Here is a 19503-nt window from a genome sequence, read left to right on the forward strand (position 1 = left end):
TCAATTTTTTCTTCCCCTCTCCAAACTGTTACCCACATAAGCACATCCCCACAACAGTGTCTGCACAGTGTTCAAACCATCTGCCCTCCCAGCTAATGCCCACCATCTTCTAGTTCATACAGCACGCAACTACAATGTACAAGCTTCCTCCAAAAGTCACATCAGCTCACACTGCAAAGCTTCTCAGGAAGCCAAAGTTTCTGTTGCAAGCACACCGGTCCATTCCCTCATGATCTGTTCTCCAACCTCTGTTTTCCCTCTTTCCACTTCAGTTCCACTCACTGTGCTCAAAACTCCCTGTAAGATACAGACCCCACCAGAAGAACCAGCTCCGTTTGACAAAGGTCAGAAAGCAGCTAATCAGATCACACTAAGACTGGCTGCCCTAGCAGAAACAAATATTTGTCTCCTCAGTATGTGGCATGTGTTGCTCTACATTTTTCATCTTCAGCTGTTGGAATGTGTGCAAACTCAAGAACAGAACCCATCCAGGATAAACTACTAACACAGTACTGCCCTAAAGCAGCCCAATAATCACTAAGCTAAACAGAGCTGTTAATTATTCAGTGCCCAATACCTGTTCAGATGCTTGGCATTCTGTTCAAGGGCTTGATCACTCTCAGCAATCAAGCTACAGGAACAGCTTTACACTCAGTTTCGTGCCTTTGCTGTTACTGCTCATGCACATTTAATGCTGCAATTCAGCAGTGCAGTACATTTGTGTTTGCTTCACAAGTAAACACAAGATAATTGTTTAGTTTTACGCCTTGGTTGTCTGTCTTAAAAACTTCCACCTGTCATTAATTGATTAGAGAGAAGATTAGCATTACTACAATCAGTTGCCACGTGGATTTAGCAATCTCTATCATGTATCAGCATTCACAGAATGCAACAATGCCAAAGTCATCAATACGCCCATTTGTATTCTCTTTTTGTTCATGTTGTCATTTATCTATTTTTGACGTTTACAGAATGCTTACTTCCTGATAAAGATAGATAATACAGTTGAGGTTTCAAAGTTCTGCTTCCTTCACTAAGGTCTTGTCATTTGAGCTCAGAGATCTGGTCCCCAAAAACTCAGGAATGAAATTTTACTAAAAACAACACAACAAAACACCCCCAAAAGACACCCAGCCAAAACTTTTAGCTTAAGCTAGCTACAATCTACAGCACCTCATTTTGCAAGTCAATTTGAAATACTTTTATGGAACGATTAAGATGTACATCCAGGCAGTGGCTTGGAGACTCCTAGATATCAGTACTTAATCTCCCTGAGAACTAGCTGGGGATGCTCCAAGGTGAAAGCAATGTTTCTGAAAAGCGGCTCAAACCTCCCTAAAGTAAGAGCTTGTAACATTATGTGGAACTTCTAGATGCATCTGAGTTTGAAGTTGCTGCTTCACTGATCTGATAAGGCTTTTAATAACTCAAAGCTGGTCTTAAGGGTTCATTTGTTACTTCTGATTACTAATGGCAAAAGGCTACAGCATTTCTAAACCATCCACACTGGATGCTCAGCTTAGACCAAGTATTCCACATCCAAGCTACAGTAATGTGTTTCAAAGGCTTAAATCTGCCATATACTCTAGATAACATTTACCTACTGAGCCGTAAGTCCAATCTACATTGAATATCAAGAACCATAAATCCCGAGATCCCTGTAAATAACTGAGGAGCTACATACTGAAATAAGTAGGTAGCGCATCGATACAGGTTTCCCCCTTATCCATAGTTCATTAAGCTCATTAGACTGCTTTGTAAACACGCTGCACCATGGTAGACTTTTTGGCTGTTACTGATGGTTATTACATCATAATATCAGTTATAAAAGAGAAAAAGTCAAACTGGCAAGTCACAGCAGCAAGTGCCACAAGTTTCTATAATCTGAAGAACTTTCAGGAGCCAACTACCTACCTGGAAGCCATCCAAAGAGATCTAAACTGTGGTTATTACTAGCAGGTGCTCAGCAGGGAGCGTTCCAGGTTTCTCTCATCACAGATATAGCCTTAAGGGATATATATTGTTCCAGAGTGGCAGGGGAAACTAAGGCTTCAAAATTTACAAGTGGGGCTGCTTACACTATGTATGCCATCCAGGTAAGGACACAGTACAAATCAGATGTGAACAGGCTTGGTGTGCTCATGCCATACAGCAATCTCATTGAAGAAATTCTCTCTACAATGCATTAGGCTAGCATTTACTTCAAGGGGATGATGCACCGAGTATTTCCCAATATCCACAGAGCTATACTAGGCCTGGTATTTACCCGCCTACAAGTTACAGGCTTTTCCTCCCTGATCAGCACCTCAGTTCCCCCACTGGAAACTGAAGTAAGCCATCGGGAGAGTTAGTTCAGAAGTTTAAGATCAACCTTCACCCAACATACTAGTGCAAGAGACATCCTCCCATAGTACCACAGATAAGACTTCAGAGGGTCACCAGTATGCTCCATCTACTGTCTATCTTCAAGGTAATCAATCCCGGATCAGTCACCAACAGCATTCTTGTTGCTGGAACCACCTGCTTTGCCATTCATATTGTTACTATCATCAGTAAAAACAACTGTGGGAAATTTAAAAAGAAAGCATTTACATAGGGACAAGGAACAGGAAGGGACTTAGTACAAGCACAGCCTGATAAAATGACAGGGCAAACCCAGCCTCCATATAAGCAGGAACTAAAGCCAAAAACCCATGTGTTCCAGAGCACAGGCAAATCCCAACTAAAATTCCGCATCACAAAGATCAGTACTACAATATGTGCAGTAGAAGAAATGTTCAAGTGTTTTACTGAAGTGATTTGCTATAACTTGTCATTTTGTTGTACTTTTCTACCATTCCTGAATTTGTGTGGGAGGTTGAAAGCTCAAGATTTTAATTACCCAATAGCTTGCAAGCTATTAATAGCAACATATTGCAGTCAGTGAACATGTCCACCTCCTGTCCAAGGCCTTCTCTCCAGGGAACTGGCAGTCAATCCTTCACTGACAGTGAGAATAAGAAATAGAACAGACTATTCAACACACCCTTCTCTACACTTAGTGAGAAGTGGCGTCAAATAAAGAGTATCAAAGCTCTCAAGCACTTAACTAACTGGTTGTTCCAGGAGTACAAAGGAATTTAAAAATGGGGGAGGCATAGAAGGATGCCTAACCATTCAGAACAGTTCCAAAACCCAAGATCCCTCTCACTACAGTAACCCCAAAATTAAAACCAGGATGATGAAATTCTTTCAAGTCCATTCAGTAAACAGTAATTCTTCCCATCTACTGAGGCAGAAATCTTCAATAAACACAGCCAGGCTAGCATCTACAATTCAACTCAAGTGAACTTCCTTCCAGCATCCACAACAAAAAGGCTCGATGGTATGAAATAATACCATGTCTGTTGAGTTTCTCCAAGATAAGATGCAGTAACTCAGCTATACCAAATGCAGAGGAACTGGTAGAACTTGAAATCTCTTCTCCCCAGGTAAAGACCTTGCACAATAAAGCTGGCATTCATTCAAGGCACCAGACGAGAAGGTGATCACCACCACAGCAACCATCACACTGCAGCCCACAAGAAAGATTTTAGTCTGTTTCCTTTTAGGAACACTACCTTGACAAAAATCATTGACTAGTCAGCTATTCCATCTCAAGGATCAAGACACATACCAAATTATTGTAGCTGAACAAACATGTAGGACAGCGTAACAAGCACTGCCTATAATTCACAAGCTCTGTTTCAGACAGGCCCTTCCCCCAAATCCTGTACATGCTAGACAATCACCTAGAAGCAAATCCTTCATTTCCATCAATAATATTCCCCTGACCAGTCCTGAATAGCCTTGATAGCAAATTAGCATTTCTATGGGCCGAGACCAATTTATCCAATCTGCCTGTGTCCTTGCAGATTTTCTTTTACTTGAAAGTTCTTTTCATTCTGTTGATTAACTGTAAAGAGAAGAGTCTCAATTTTTCTAATCATTATCTTTGGGGGGGGGGGGGGGGGGAGAGGTAGAGGGAGAAAAGTTTCTTTACCAAGGGGAGAAGTTCATTCCAAAGAAGAGTTTAAGGGATGTGTCTATATTATACATACACACCCACATACACTGCACAGTGGTAAAAGCGTGTGAGTCTCAATAACAAAAAATACAAGATGAGTATGTATCTTGCTGTTTCTTAAAAAAAAAAAAAAAACCAAAGTGTTTAACTTTCTCAGATACACTAATACAGGTTATCATCAGATCCCAGCCCATTCTGACCTGTGAGTACACAGCAGAGAGCAGAGAAGTATGTCCTGAAGATTAAGCTTCCAATAACTATCTTACCCTCATACGTGTTTTTTACTTAAACTAAGGCAAGTGCACAAGACATAGCATTCACAACACAGACTTTAACAGGTATGTAAAGGAGGGCAGAAGTAGCCTACAAAACCTTTTTTTTTAAACAGTAAATAACTTAAAAAAACCCTCAAGTGTAGCAATTCTGTTTTAATCCAGGCTGTGAACATTACAGCAAGAAACAAATCTATCCAATAGGAGAGCGATTTACAAAGCAATGCCGACTGACAGATGGAGCCTGGGAAGATATGTGCCAGCTGCTCCGTTAGCAGCATTTTCTGCCCAATGCAGCAAACAGTGTTCATGTTGGCTCTAGACTAAACCACTCCCTTTATTAAAAAAAAAAATATATATATATAGTTGAAAGCATAATTTTCAATTCTTCTGCCAAATCCAATAGAGGAGATATCATAGTAAACATATATGTTGGCATGATGCATTGTTAATGTCCGCTGTTATAGTCTGTCTATACAACCAAAATAGCATGCAGTACTGAACTAAAATGACAGAAGCAGACATGCCCATGTGTCATTTTCACACAACCCTTGTACACTGAATTAGTAAGACTTCAAGACTACATATGCATCAAGTTTAAGAAATTTGGTCTGAGTCTTATTTTCTGTGTTTAACATGGTTTAGACACCACAAGCTCCAGGACAGAAACCACATCTTCCATTCCTGTAAGGCACTGCACAGTATTAGCACATAAAGTTGCTTCAAAATGATGCTTTTAATTTCCTTGCAGTGCCTATGATTTGCCTTATGACATCAAACACAAATTTCTTCAGAGCTGACACAAAGCAGGCTCTGACATCAGAGACATCAGCCAAAGCTCCAAATACAGACTAATGCCACCGTTGGACTATCAGCCATGAAAATAAACCCTTGGCACTTCCATAGCAGTATTCCTTCTTCAACACTAAGAAAGCTATCCAAGGATTTGGAGCATAGGATTATTTTGGCACGCTAGACAGCGGATAATAGGGAATTAGAGAACTTGCGTTCCATTCGTTTCCCTATATATCGTCTCTCCAATATTGATCTTTTGTTTTCTGTTTGTAATGGGGCTTGAAATTAAAATGGCTTTCTGTTTACTTTCTTAAGTGCCAGCACCCACCCACAAATTTTAGCTCATCTAGCAAGGACATGCTTACTAATAAGTCAGACTTATTTGTCACTTCTTGTGGGAATAGGAAGGAGACACTTTAGCATTTATTAGTTATCTTAATATCCTCTTTATAATATAGTGGCAGCAACACCTAACTTGAGTGAAAAAACAGAACCAGGTACAGTTTCATGCCGTGCAAGCCTTTGAATCCAGACAGCTCGGAGTACCTGTCTTGGGGCAAAGCTCTGCAGCTCATACTGTGTGAAAAAGTCCCTTTCCATAATATCGATAACAATGGTTTCTCTATGGATTTTATTTACCTCTTCGGTTTATTCTCAAGGACTGCTCACATGGTCGTCAAAAGTTTTTTATCTCAGTTTTGCTAAATCAAACTGAAGTAATAAGCCCAGAATACTACAATAAATCTGTATCTGCAGACAAGCAACATGCTAAAATTTGATGATGTTTTATAAGCGAGTTTCCAAGAACACCTTTCTTTCCAGATCCTCGCTCTCTAGTCCTCCTCTAGACAGGCCTGGAATCATACCAGACAGCACTGAGCAAGCAAGGTTAAGACAAGATTTAGCATAAAGGATCAAATCACAGTGTCACTTCAGCATGTCCTGGTATCACAGATTATACGTCAACAGTGCTCAGAACCCATACAACAGGGTTACCTCAACTGCTGTTGGCAAGACAGCTACATACAGAACATCAGCATCTGCAGAAGAGTTAGTCCAAAAGCAAGCAGGCTCAAAGCTATGCTCTGCACCACACCAGTCTTCTCCACATGGAGATGTCAGAGATGTCACAGGACAACAAAGCAGGGAGGGAAGTGGGGAAGGAGAGCATGGAAAGTCATTAGCAGGCCTCTCTGGCTCCAGGAAGAATCTCAGGGCACTAAATGTAGAGCCAGGAGTTACACAGGCCTTCTGACATCCAGCAAATGGCTGGACTGCAGGCGTTCCTAATTCAGGAAGGATTCTCATGTTTAAGAAAGTCCCTTTCAACACAGAGCCGGTGCCCAGATTTTACAGTTCAGGCAGTTCCCAAATATCACAGTATTTTTAAAACAAAACCCAAAACAATGGCCATTACAGGGTCAAATTCTCTTCTCATCCTTTGTAGCACTACACTGCTGACTATTTAGTGCCTTAGCACTCACTCCAGCAGGAAACCATCCAAGGGCTTGCTCCTATCTCACAACACTGCTGCAATGTGCTTAGACCAGAAACCAGTGGATCCCCAGTTTTGTAGTAGCTTGCTTCCCAGCACAAGGCATACTCTCACATAGCACGCAGGCTATAAAGTGATCTCATGGTAATAAAGTAATGGACTGCAATACAAGGACTGATTGTTTTTACAAGAACTTGCATGTAAGTGGAGAAAATCAACCTAGTTTCTGTTTCTATCTGATCACATAAACAGCTGCTAATATTGCTTAGACTTTTATATACTCCTGGACCTGACTGTACAATTTTTATGTGATGGTGGTTGTAAGCACAGTACACCCAGTTTCTTTTTAAAGAATTATTTTTTATTATGTTAAAATTTGAGCCTATGGTTAGCAACAGCATTCCAAAACCTTACATATATAAGCTCATTTGAATACTGGGTTATTTCAATTGCAGCAAGTAGGAATTTAGCTCCTCAAAAAAACCCAAACACATAGAACAGAGCAAAACAGATAGATCAGGAGAATGGAGAATAGAAAGAGAAGGAGAAAGGAATGGCGAGTCAATAACATACCACTGTTTCCCCCCCACCCCCCTTCCCCCCTAAAAAAACCCCTCCATGAACAGGACAGCAGGTAACACATAAAACAACTTACAGAAACCAACAGAAGACAGAAAGCAAGTTCTTTAATAGGAAATAGTGTGTCAAATTCAGGAGCGAGGGGGTTGTTTTGTTTTGTGAAACAAAGTCCTTGGAGAGACAGACCTGTGGTGTTAGTTAGCACAGCAATAATTCAAGTGAGTAACTTTTCCTAGAAATACAGCTGCAATGCCTCTGGCAGACACAATTACAGCAAAATTTTCTAATCCATCTTGAAGTTCTGCTGGCATTTTGATGCTGCTCCTTCACACCATTTTAAAGACTGCTTCCCCTTCATGTCCGCTGTAAAGGAAGGCAGCGTTAGGCAGATGCAGAAGATGCAGAGAGTCATACAGATGACAGCAGCACTTGCACTTCCATAGAACCAGGTGCACGAGAACAGTCACACCCACATCACTCCCCATCCCCACCTCCACTAGTAACACAACCCCTATTTTAGCACTTGTAGCAGGGCCACCAGGACACCTTGCTACTATCTCATCTGTAATCAGCTCGACAGATGAGTGGCCTTATTACAGCCACAGAGGAGCCGTGTTCAGAGAAACAGTCCTTTTACAACCGGAACACGCCAGCCGCAGTTGCGTATCCACCCATACCCACACTGTGTCTATCTGTACATCTGTGTGCCCCACAGGAAGCTGAGCACCTGCCCCCATATAGTTAAAACACAGGAGGCCAAGGGAGGACACGAGCAACCACGGAGCAGCACATGGGACACTGTATCTGGCATACCCAACTGCTTCAAAGCTTGGGATGGCCTCTCTATGCTGCAAGAGGGGCAGAAGAAGTAGTTCAAGCCAATTATATGCCAATTAAGTCTGCTGGCAGGGCTTAGCTACCAGAGATAAGATTCCTACTATGAAGTGAGCAGATGCAAGCAAGACCATGGCTGCAACAATTACATTTCCTAAGCTCTGTTCAAAACCCTTTAATTTAAAACAGCAAGAAGTGGCTGTGTCAGTACCAAAAAGAAGTTATACCCTAAAAACATGTTCTCAATTTTACCAAAGAATATACAGTATTTACATGTAAATAAAATCCTGCATGAATAGGGAGATGGAAAAGAAAAGACATTTTATATAAAGCCAGCCTAAACACCGAAGGTATGTCCAAAGCAAAACTGGAGACTGGTATTTTTACCACCTCCCCTCCTAACCAGCTCTTACAAGAGGAACTGCTTTTCAGCTTCCCACCTTGTCATCTTTTTAAAGGAGATTGGAAAGAAAAAAAAAAAGCCAACACCTTTTCTGTTCAACAGCTACAGAAATTTATTTTCCTAGTCACAAAAAGAGAATTTTCTTATCATCATGAATGGCAACATTTTTGCACCCATTATACTTAATGATAATGCATTTTTCTTAACTTTCACAGTGGTTAGTTTGCATTTAGTCATTTTCTGAAGAGGCAAGAAGCTTAAATGAGTGTCTTTCGCTCATTATTTATGTTCTCTATTTGCATAACTCCTTCACAACTGCTCCATTAAACACCTCTTCCCCTCCAAGGCCAATTTTAAAAAGCCTCCTGCTTTATGAGACTGACAAGCATGACTCAGTGTTCCCCACATTCATTCCCCCAGGCCTCGTGGGATGCTATACAGCCAGTAAGTACCTGCTTCAGTTCATACTCCCCCACTCCCAGTGCTGCTGCAGTAACTCCTTACAGCAATCTGGGGAAAATAAAAAAAAAAGTAAAGCCACCTCTCTAGCTGTCTGTTGTAGGTAGGAAGCAAATAGTAACAGTATTTACTTTCAATGTTGTCTTTCTACCACGTCACAGTTGTCAAGAGAGAGTGACTGAAGAGAGGCACACAGCAAAAGAGGGTTACATACTCTCCCCTATTCCTCCTCTGCTTTTACTCCTTCTAGAAACTTAAGAGTTGCTCAAGACCCTCAACTTACTTTTTATTCTTCAAACCATCCCCATTTTCTGTCAGTAAGGCAGAAAGTTATTCAACATAGATTATTTTTTATCAACTCTTAAGCCCTTTCCATGCCCAAGGAACACGCTCGAATCCCCTATGTTCCACGTTCAGGACCAAAACCCGCAACTTTTCTCCCCTCAACAGAGTAGCAGCATCCCACAGGTACCATGTGCCTGCATACTTGGCTCCTATCCCTAGTATATGAGCCTCTCTCATAATTACAACAAATACCTCCCTCAGTCAATATTCACTGCAGAGTACTGACAGCAGCTGGTTTTACAGTTCTTGTTTGTGGGCAGTAGATTTCCAAACAGAGAATGTGTGCTAGAAAGCTTTCCACTGACTGTTATCCTTCTCCATTGGTTTAAAGGACAGACTGCAAAAAAGGAATGAAATACACATCTAGAAATGACACAGCCACTACTCAAGCAATGCAACGTTTCTTACAAAGCAAGGAGCATTGTATGAGCCCAAGCTTCAGTTACATCTATGGCAACAACAATTTTCTCTAACATTCAAAGCTAAAGACACCTTGGAAATTAGACACGAAATCTGTTGCCATTTAAGACAACATGTACTTGCAATGCTCCCAGACAAGTCTCAGGACTACTGCGGCAACCAGATCACTTCAGTGCTGGTAGAACATACGCTATGCTGCAGCAGGAAACACACCCACGGTATTTGAAGACAGCCCTTGTAGCACCAAGCACTTCCAAACCAGGCACACATTTTATCTAATGCAGCCAAAGCCAGGAGTTTGCATCACAGAAACAATAGCTCCTCCCAGAGATTTAGATAGCCTGCAAGTCAGCCAGCAAATCAAAAGCCGAACAAACCCCAGCCAGGTCTCTAAGGATCTTGCCAACATAAGTGCATTGATCCATCATATCTCTATTTGTTAGTCTGATACTCTGTGGACCTTGATTGAAGCACCATCCAAGCCACCTGCCACAAGGCCTCACAGTGGGAACCCTGGAGGCTACAGTCATATTTTGTAAAAACCCTTCAGGATCAGGTCCAGCTCTGATTTGTGGATACATACCTACTAACATATGTTAACAGAACACCATTCCCCTGACACATTCACCTTTCCCTCACTGTTAAGAGATTCAAAGGCCTCCAAGCAGAGAAGTTTTATTAAGCCCTTTCCACTCCTTGAACTCAGACTAACAAAAGGACCAGCTTCCTGAACACGACAGATTTCTTATAAAGGAAAGGCCTGGCCACATATATCTGAGAGGCCTCCTAAGAATTTTACTAGCAGACAGAATCATGTCAGTCCCATTGCATACCGCCATCTCCCCAGCTGCCTTCTGTTTCCTCTGTATCCTGCTCACCACAGCTTCCCTAAGTGGCTACAGACCACTTCACAGCCAAGGCCTTAGTCTCAACTCTGTACCAAAAAAGATAATCTAAAAAAGAAGCATATATAAATGCCTTCGGTAGCTGCAGGTTTCAAATTATTCAAACCCATGGCAGTAGAAGCTGTTTGTCTGTAAGGTATCATGAAAAACAGCTGCATAATTTAAGCTGCAAGGCAGCAAAATATGCAGTTAAATAATAGAAAGAGATTAATTAAAAGAAATAGGCAAGGGAGAAGAGGTTTTCAGATGAGATCTGAAATGAGACTGAAAGTCAATGAGGTAGAAAGTACGCACATGTAGAGAGCAAGCATGTGAGTCTGTTTCAGAGGCAGATGCTGTGATGAGAGCACTCTTGCATCGATAGAAGCAAAAGAGAAAGTCCACAGTATTTGGCAGTAGGAAAAGAGTAAGTGAGATGACAGGTCTTGGAAACGGCCTGCAGCAAGCAGACAGGAGACTTCAACAATGAGAGAGAAATCAGTAAATCCACATTAAGATCACAGGCTAGGAGAAGCACCTGGAAAGAGAGAAACGTCACTAGTAACATTCAGTGACATAATAATGACTAACATTATTAGGTGTACGAACATGAAAAGACAAGCCATGGCATGGCATTCTGCAGCTTAGATGTTACTGGAGTACTCTGATGCAACCGCCTGGACACCTTGTTCTTCTCTCTCTTTTTTTTTTTTCCCTTTTTTTTTTTTTTTTTAAAAACGCAGACATTTTCTTATCTTAGGCTCCAGAAAACACAGAATTATTGCATGGGGACCACAGTTCAGGTATTAATTTGTAGCACACCTGCTACAATAAAGTGAAATAAGATGCTCAACTGACAATGATTGCTGCAGGACAAATACTGGTTGGCGGATTTGCTGACCCCAGAGTACAACAAGGAGATCAGAGGATGAAAGCAAAGATATGCATCTGGTGAAAGATTAGCTGGGGAAAAAAGCCAACAAAAAACCCCCACGCTTGCCTGATAAAGTATAGCTTACAAAAAACATTCTCTTGTGAAACACTGGTGTGAAAGTAGCCAGGAGAGTCTACACTTCAATTTTCTTCCAAGGATATCAAAGAATTGTCATGCTTCAAGCAGTAAACAAGAAATTTCGTTTCTTGGAACTATTTATAACCTTAAGACCACCCAGTAAGAACATTACGTTCAACTTTAAGGATGTCAAACCAGCATTTGTTTTAGTAAGCCTCCTCTGCCCAAGTTCTGAGAGGCCTCCCTATTTCTTAACAAAAGTAGGAACAGTACCATGTTTTACTCCTATTTTTCTTTGAGGTTACAATACAATTAGGAAAGTAATGTGGAGTCTCCTCCCCCATGAGTTCTTTAATTGCTCATCACTACTGTATCAGAGACTCTTTGCAACTCAGAGCAGTGTGCTTGCTCTTTAACTTCTGCCATAGAAAGAGTACACAGAGTTGATTATTTTGGGCTCTTTGGACAGAGAGGGAAGACACTGTCACAAATATATCTGCTATCTTAACATAAGAAAGATAAAGAACATAAGAAAGCTGTATCTCATTGCAGAAGAGACAATCTTTACTGCTCTTTGAGAATATTCCACCATGGCAGAAGATACAGTACAGCACACATCATCTGTGGCTGTTATGAAGAGACTTTATCATAGGAGAGACCCAAACCAAGAGAATTTTTGAATTTCAGAGCCTTTTTCAGTTTGTCAAACCCAGAACTTACTAACTAAACATATCTGATCTGGATTCTTAGACAAGAATATTATTAAAAATAAACTCACCTTGTAAGCAGTCAAATCTTTTTCAGAGTAAAACTGATTTGTTTTGTGAGCTTAGCCAGTAGGTTGGCTACCAATTTCATCTCATGTTAATACAGGTTGTTGAATTTTATAACTTGTACCTGAAAGTGCTGCACTGATGTTTCACTTCAGGCTGAAATTCTCCTGCAGGATCCTCCCACCGTTTCTTCTAAAGTAACAAATGTATGCTCTGCAATGCATACATGGCTCCTGTTAACAGCATTAAGAGCTTGCAAAAATAATGAGTAACACTATTTGCATAGTTTCAAGCAAAGGTGGTATCTACACACTTATTAATTAACCCAAGGAAAAATAAAAGCATTCCCTCTAAGACCAAGAGGAGGGGTTTAGAGTTCTGCTTTCATTTGCTGTACAATAAATGGATTCCTCAAAGAACTTGCCCGTTAGAATTGCTGTATCTTTTATATCACTACCTGGCCCTAAGCCAACGAAACACTTGACTGAGCCCCTCCAGTGCAGTTAGAAGGGCAGGCTGACAGGCTGGTGGTGAAGAAGGAAAGGCACGTGCAGATACCATCTTGCCCACAGAGCTCTGCTCAGGAGCACATCGTGACCTGTTCTCCACAGCACCCTGGTCTTGGCCCCAAGGGTTCTGTGCAAGTTTTGAGCCGCAAAGGGTTATTTCTATAACCCCCAGGAGACATCAAGTCTCTGTCTACAGCAGCTGCCTCACCAGCAAGGTCAGGAAAAGGGAGGAACCATACTGAGGCACCCTATCTGCTGTTACAAATTCAGCAGTTACTTCCCTTTACTTAGGGGTGGAGGGAAGGGAGGATCCCTGTGACCAAGCCCACCCGCCTCTGTCATCAGTGCTCAGATTTGGTCGGGGGTAAAGAGCAGAGTGTGAGGGGTGGTGGGTGGAAGGAATAGCATCAGAGGAACACTGTTCTGGGCAGCACAAATACTAGAGAGAGCAAGAACGCTCGGGTAATTATGAACAAGCCTGGACACTGAGTAACTGAGGGCTCACAGGTCGTTTCCTACCCAGTAACAACAAATAAAAACCATGCCATGCTCTTTTTTGACTCCAAGTTACTAATTAAAGACCAAACACAGTCACAGAGAGAGCAAGATACCCTCTTATCCCTCAAGGATGTCTTGCTACACCAGAACTGACACTTCGTCCACACAGCTGCCACGCTGTTGTTCTGCGGATAAATAAGATTTCAGTCACCAGAACTGTCAAACACAGACTGCTTTCACTAATGAGAGAGAGCAGCATCTTCTAGTGCCTCTGCCAAGACAGACAGACCCACCAACATGCAGACAGACAGTACTGTGAGCATTATATAACTCCAGAAGTTTGCAAAGCCAAAAATTAGAATCTCAAGGTTCTTATGAGAGGACATATGTAAAACTCTTTAAAAGTAATTGCTGCTAATGAGTTCACTGATGGTTTCAGGTGCATCTTTTCCCAGGGGATTTATTGCACTGTCTCTGTGGACACTGTCTCCGCAAATATGCAATTTTTGCTGTGTTGTAGTATAACAGAGGCAATTTGGAAAGGGTGGGGGGGAACCCTTGTGCACAGCACTGGGAGTCCAAACAATCAGGTTCTGTTCCAAATCTGACAGCATGTCCCTATATGACCTTCCACGAGTCAGTTATAAATTCTATGCCTCCATTTATGCTTCTGTAAAACGAAGCTAGTTCAAAATCCTGAATGAAGATATTGCTAAGTTGCATCAAGTTTTTTGTTTCAGAGTTTGGGGTTTTAAGTTATTAAACTTAGATCAGTAGCACAGATACTAAAAGGAACTTTGCCCTCAGAGGTACAATGCTTCCTCCTTGCACACAGACTGCTCCTGTACTCTTACCTTCAGTACAGTGTGATCCACCTTATAAGCCCTCCTCAAGGCCTATCTATTTTCTCTTTACCATTAAGAGCTACTTACTACAACAACCTCACAGAGATCCAGAGGGAGGTTAAGTACTAGACAATTGCCCCTCCTATTCATGTCTTCTTCCTTCCAACAATTCCACAGGGCTGGGCACCGCAAGAGCAGCACAGAGAACAAGGATCATGCTTAACATACACTGACAATAGACAACCTGCGAGCTTCATCCTTCCAATGTACCTGCAAACAGAAGGGAGTGGACAGTTCTTCCTTTGTGGAAGAAGCGGTAGGCACCTGTAAAAGCTTATCCCAATCCACTGCACTCCACCTGATTAAGGTAGCACAGCACTGACACACTCATCTGCTGAAATAGTAATGAAAAATGGAGCAGGAAGAGCAGCTGACATCTTGCTGGCTTCTTAAACCAAATGTACCAAAATTAATGGAAACATTTCAAATTTGGAAAAGCTGGTCTCATATCTTCTACCTCCTTTGGACACAAAACAGACGTACAACGCTCTAGGATCCACTTCCTGTATATGCAGGGTAACTGCTCGCTGATTCAGTGAAGTTGCACTATTGTCTTATGCTCCTTTTGAGATAAATATACAGCTGTATTTTCCAAAATACAGAAAACACGCTGACACGGAAGACATACAAGGCACAGAAGAGCTACAAGCCTAGCCCACCAATCTGTACCCAAATTATTATTAAAAAAAAAAAAAATGCACACAGAACAGCCAGTACCTTTTATACTGATGGCGAACTCTAGCTTAAACTACCTTAAAAAAAGAACAGTGTTTAAAAGAATAAGCTAACAACTTTTCTTGAAGAATATGATTTAAACTTAAAAATGATAGTGGATGCTACACCCATATTTTATCTTGTTGCTCTCAAATTCTCTGATTTTGAGTTGTATTTTGGTGTTACAGGAAGTGAACTGGCTTAATCCGCCTTTTTTTTTTGTAAAATGTTCCAAGTTTAGCAATGAAAGCAGGAAAAAAAAAAATCACTGTATTTACTCTCAGTACAAACTAATTAACCTACAAACATAAAAGCATGCAAGATCTCAGAGCATGTAAGAGATTTGTATTAGTGACAATTTAAGAAGTTTATCCTTTTAAAGCAGGTCATTTCCTGAATTAGACATTCCGAGTGAACTTGGTACTAAGCTAAGCCACTTTCCATACACCAGGCAATAAAACTGAGTGTCTGATCAGTTACCAACATTTCAGGAAAAAGAAACACCATGAAAAAGGTTATTTCCCTTCCACTACATACTATCTACTCTGTAGGAAGCACAGAATATGCAACCTATACAGAAAGGATTCTAATATGCATACTGGAAGATAACATAAGGACTTGTGAAACTTCTTGCATGCAACACTTCTGCTCAGCCCCCCACATTTATTTTTCCACTAAGATACATTAGTTTTTCTGTAATAGGAGTCAAACTGAAATCTGTCCCTGCTTTGGTCTGTTCTACCCAGAATAGCATGTTAACTCACCATTCAGTTTCCACATACCAGTTGGAAGCTACAGAAGGAAATAACATGACAACAAAAACCCCATGCATTTAGGCAACACAGCACTTACTTCCTTAAAAGGTATTTCACTTACTTTATTTTCTAAAGCTGCTAAATCTACCCACTAGAGACCATAAAGATGAGAATTTACACAAGAAGTACACGTTCCAAGCTATTCATTTAGAGGTTCTCACAGACATATTAAAATCATATTTGAGCTTTAAAAAAAAAAAAATTACAAATGGATCTTCCCCAGTGGTCTAGAAGCAAAGAGACTGATGAAAACTATGTATCTGCCTATGCATAAACAAGCCTAAAAGAAACATCCGACTTAGACAGTAGGGGAGAGTTGTCAGCAGTGTTCTATAGCGCAGAGAGGCCTCTCTGTGCTACTCCAGTCAACTGAAGTTGTTCAAAAGGAAGTCATCAGTGCAGTAACACTGGAGACGCTGGTTTCCTGTGTCATTCTAACCCTTCGTCAGCTAGTTACTGTAAATAAGTTCATTAAAAACTGAAAATAGTTCAGTTCAGCCAGGAAACTGACTGGACAATCTCTCTGAAAGTTAATATTTTCAGCTGAAGAATCATAAATAAGAACTGTAAGTGCTTTAACTCCGTATGTTATTTCTGTATTAGTACTGATAAAGTTCATACTGTTTAGGATACTGAAATTCCTCACTAGTATCTTCAGATTTATGCAACAGATTTTCAGATAACCTCTCACGGTTACGCACACACTGAAAGGGGCTAGTCCCTGATTTCATTTGCAGGCAAAAGAATTTGAGGAAGGCATCAGGTACTGGAACTTACATTTATATAGCATCTATGAAGAAGTTTCATTTATTTCCATTATAATACAGTTTCAGCACTCCTCCCCTTACTTAATTTCACTGTACATTGTTATGAAGGTATGCCAATTCACAAGCAAATGTCTCTGTCATAAGAGAGCAGTCATACCAGTAGTCTCAAAAATGCCAGAAAAAAACATTTAGAGAATTAAAGAAAAATTTCTCATATTTAAGAAAACTTACTTCAGAAGACGAAAACATACTTCCAGTTAAAGAGTCAAGGTTCAAAACCTACTCTTAAAACTCTACAGAGTTTAAGTCTCCAATTTAAAAGAAAACAGGAATCTAATTTTCTACCTGCTTGCCACTGAAGCTGCCAACCAGAAACATAACAGATTTTAAATCCTGTCACATATTAAATACAGTAATGCATTTATAACACCTTTTACCTTCTAGTCAAAGCTGAAATCCCCACCAATAACATCACAACTTCCTTCATTTACTACCTCTGCATTTGGTTTCCTTTCCCTTTTTTCCCCTCTCCCTCTCTCTTCCATCCTCCCCAAGACCACCACCATAGTTTACTTTCCTTTTAGCACTGCAGATCTTCCTTATTTGCTCTGCTTCTCCCAAATTCTTTTCCCTTCCTATCAGATAAGCCTTCTAGATAACCAGAATACACATGGTCTGCAGGGAAAACTGTTAATGCTTGGCATTCTGATTTACTCACAATTTGCCTTAGCAAGAAACTGCTTCCCACTTTTCTAAGAACAGTGATTTTCATCTTGAGTCGCAAATGCTGTCCTCTCTCCTAAACGCTTCAGTAAAAGGATGCTTAATGTCAACAGAGCAACATTCACCATTAGGAAGCCAAGTTCCACCCAGGTGAGTTTCCCCCCCCCCTTCCTCCCTTTTTTTTTTTTGAAGAATCCCTGACGATACTGAAAACAAATTCTCTTCAAAAAAATCAGCAAAACTGAAATTCTATCAGAATTATTCCCAGATAAAGTGAAAGAGACAAAATAAGATTCATATGTTTTCAGATCCAAAAATACAGATATAGTTTGAATACAGCAATATTGGGGACAGCAAATGACTTCCCTGCTTAAGTGGGCAAATAATATAAAACGTAATACTGAGAACATCAAGAGTTCTGAATAAATATTGGAGCACTATTACAATTACTATAAATTGTTAGCACCGCCACTCAGAACAGGCAGATAAACTTGTTCCACCTCGATGCCACAACGCAGAGTGGGTGACAGCGCACGGTAAGATTTCCTACTAAGGAGCACGTAGGGTTTCCCACAGAGAGAGAAAACTCTCCAGATTCAAAGCTGTCCAAACTCAAAGAGGCCAGATTGAATCAGTTACATGTTAGGGGATAAGTTACGATGTGTAGCCACTTCTAAACTATTTTAACACTCACTTCACAGCCAGGTTCTCAGTTCTGGCCTGCCTTTTTTATAAAACGCTCAATTACATTAAATACAAACACTTTGTATTATGCGTCAGTTAAGCCTCTTCCTCTCCCTTCCTCCCTCCCCATCCCACAATACCCACACACTCCCAAATCTCATAACCCAGTGCCCTGTGCCATATTGCCTAATCCTGCAGTGGCCCCACCACAGGCACTGGAAGTATAATCTGTTCAGTAGTCCAACTGGAGAGCAGATGGCTTTGTATAAAATGCTGATTAAAAAACCCACCTCCATCACACATTAAAAAATACACATGTAATTTTATCAATATATTTGCAATTTTTATCGAGTAAAGGTACAATACAAGGGAGGTACACATTTTTCAGTGCTACTGCGCAAATCCTCATTAGAAATTTTAGAACTCCAGCTTCCTTTCAGAAGGGGTAAGCACAGCTGTACACAGATAAAACAGACCGTACCAATCCCACATCCAGCTGACCTTGATACTTGAGGTGAAAATGAGCTACCAAACTAAAAAGAAAAAAAAAAGAAAAAAGATAAATAAAAACCACCCCAAATGACTGGATGGGAACCAGTCGAGCACTGGGGTTTTTGGCTTGTTTGCTTGAAGAAAGAAAAGGCAAGTTTTAGGACTCGGGGGAAAAAAAAAATGATGTAACTGAAAAAACTAAAACTGTCTGACATAAGGAAAGAGTCAGGAGCAGGAGACAGGTCAAAACTTGTGCCGCAATTACCATGCTCATGTATTTGTCATATTTCCCATGAGTAAAACCAGATGAACCTCGCCTCTTAGAAGCATTTATATCAGCAGCTTTCTTTGGGTGGAGCAAACAACTCGGAAGAGTAAATAGACATTAACTCATAATACTTCACATACCACAAAAAAAACCCCAAAAAGTTAAAAATATGGCTTGTTAGAGCAGTTTTAATACAAGTAGCTAATTTAAAAAAAAAAATTCATTTCATATTATTACAGCTATGTTTTCAAATTCGCTGCTCCATTACTAAAAACGGTGAGACAGCTTACCAACAACGATGGATGCCAGATAATTTAATAACCTGTGTTAAACACTCATCACAGGTAGTCTAGCATCAGATTCAACAAGTTCACTTTACAAGCCGTCTAGTAAGTATTTGCTTTTCCCCTTCGATTTTTTTACAAAAAAAAAAAAAAAAAGTTGAATTTGAGCGTCTCTGGATGGTTCTGTATCCACATCCGTGTGACTACATATACAGACTAACAGACTTATGTGCTGCAAACCCTGAAACAATAATTAATAGTAAGTTGTGCTTAAAGTAGCTTCACAAAAATAGTCTTAAAGCACGGCCAAGAAGCACTAGCAAACGGGGGGGCGGAAGGGGTGGGGGGAATCCACACCGACTGGAGGAGACACGCTACAACCGGTGGAGCCTCTTCCAGCACCGGAGCCCCGCGCCGAAATTACTGTCGTAGGGCGTGTGAATTGCGAAGCCTGCGAGAGGCACAGATTGCCATTTTGAAACGCCACCCCAGGCTCACACATCGGGGCCCGCACACGGGCGGCTTCCT

General features: G+C 40.8%; 1 protein-coding gene across 9 annotated transcripts in view; it reads right to left on the reverse strand.

Moving 5' to 3' along the window:
- ABI1 (abl interactor 1) overlaps window positions 1–19503 on the reverse strand; it is an 81392-nt gene that overhangs the window by 60889 nt on the left and 1000 nt on the right. The gene's annotated exons all lie outside the window — the stretch shown is intronic.

This window comes from Egretta garzetta, unplaced genomic scaffold, assembly GCF_000687185.1.
Source record: "Egretta garzetta isolate BGI_Z169 unplaced genomic scaffold, ASM68718v1 scaffold142, whole genome shotgun sequence".
In the NCBI taxonomy this organism is placed as follows: domain Eukaryota; kingdom Metazoa; phylum Chordata; class Aves; order Pelecaniformes; family Ardeidae; genus Egretta; species Egretta garzetta.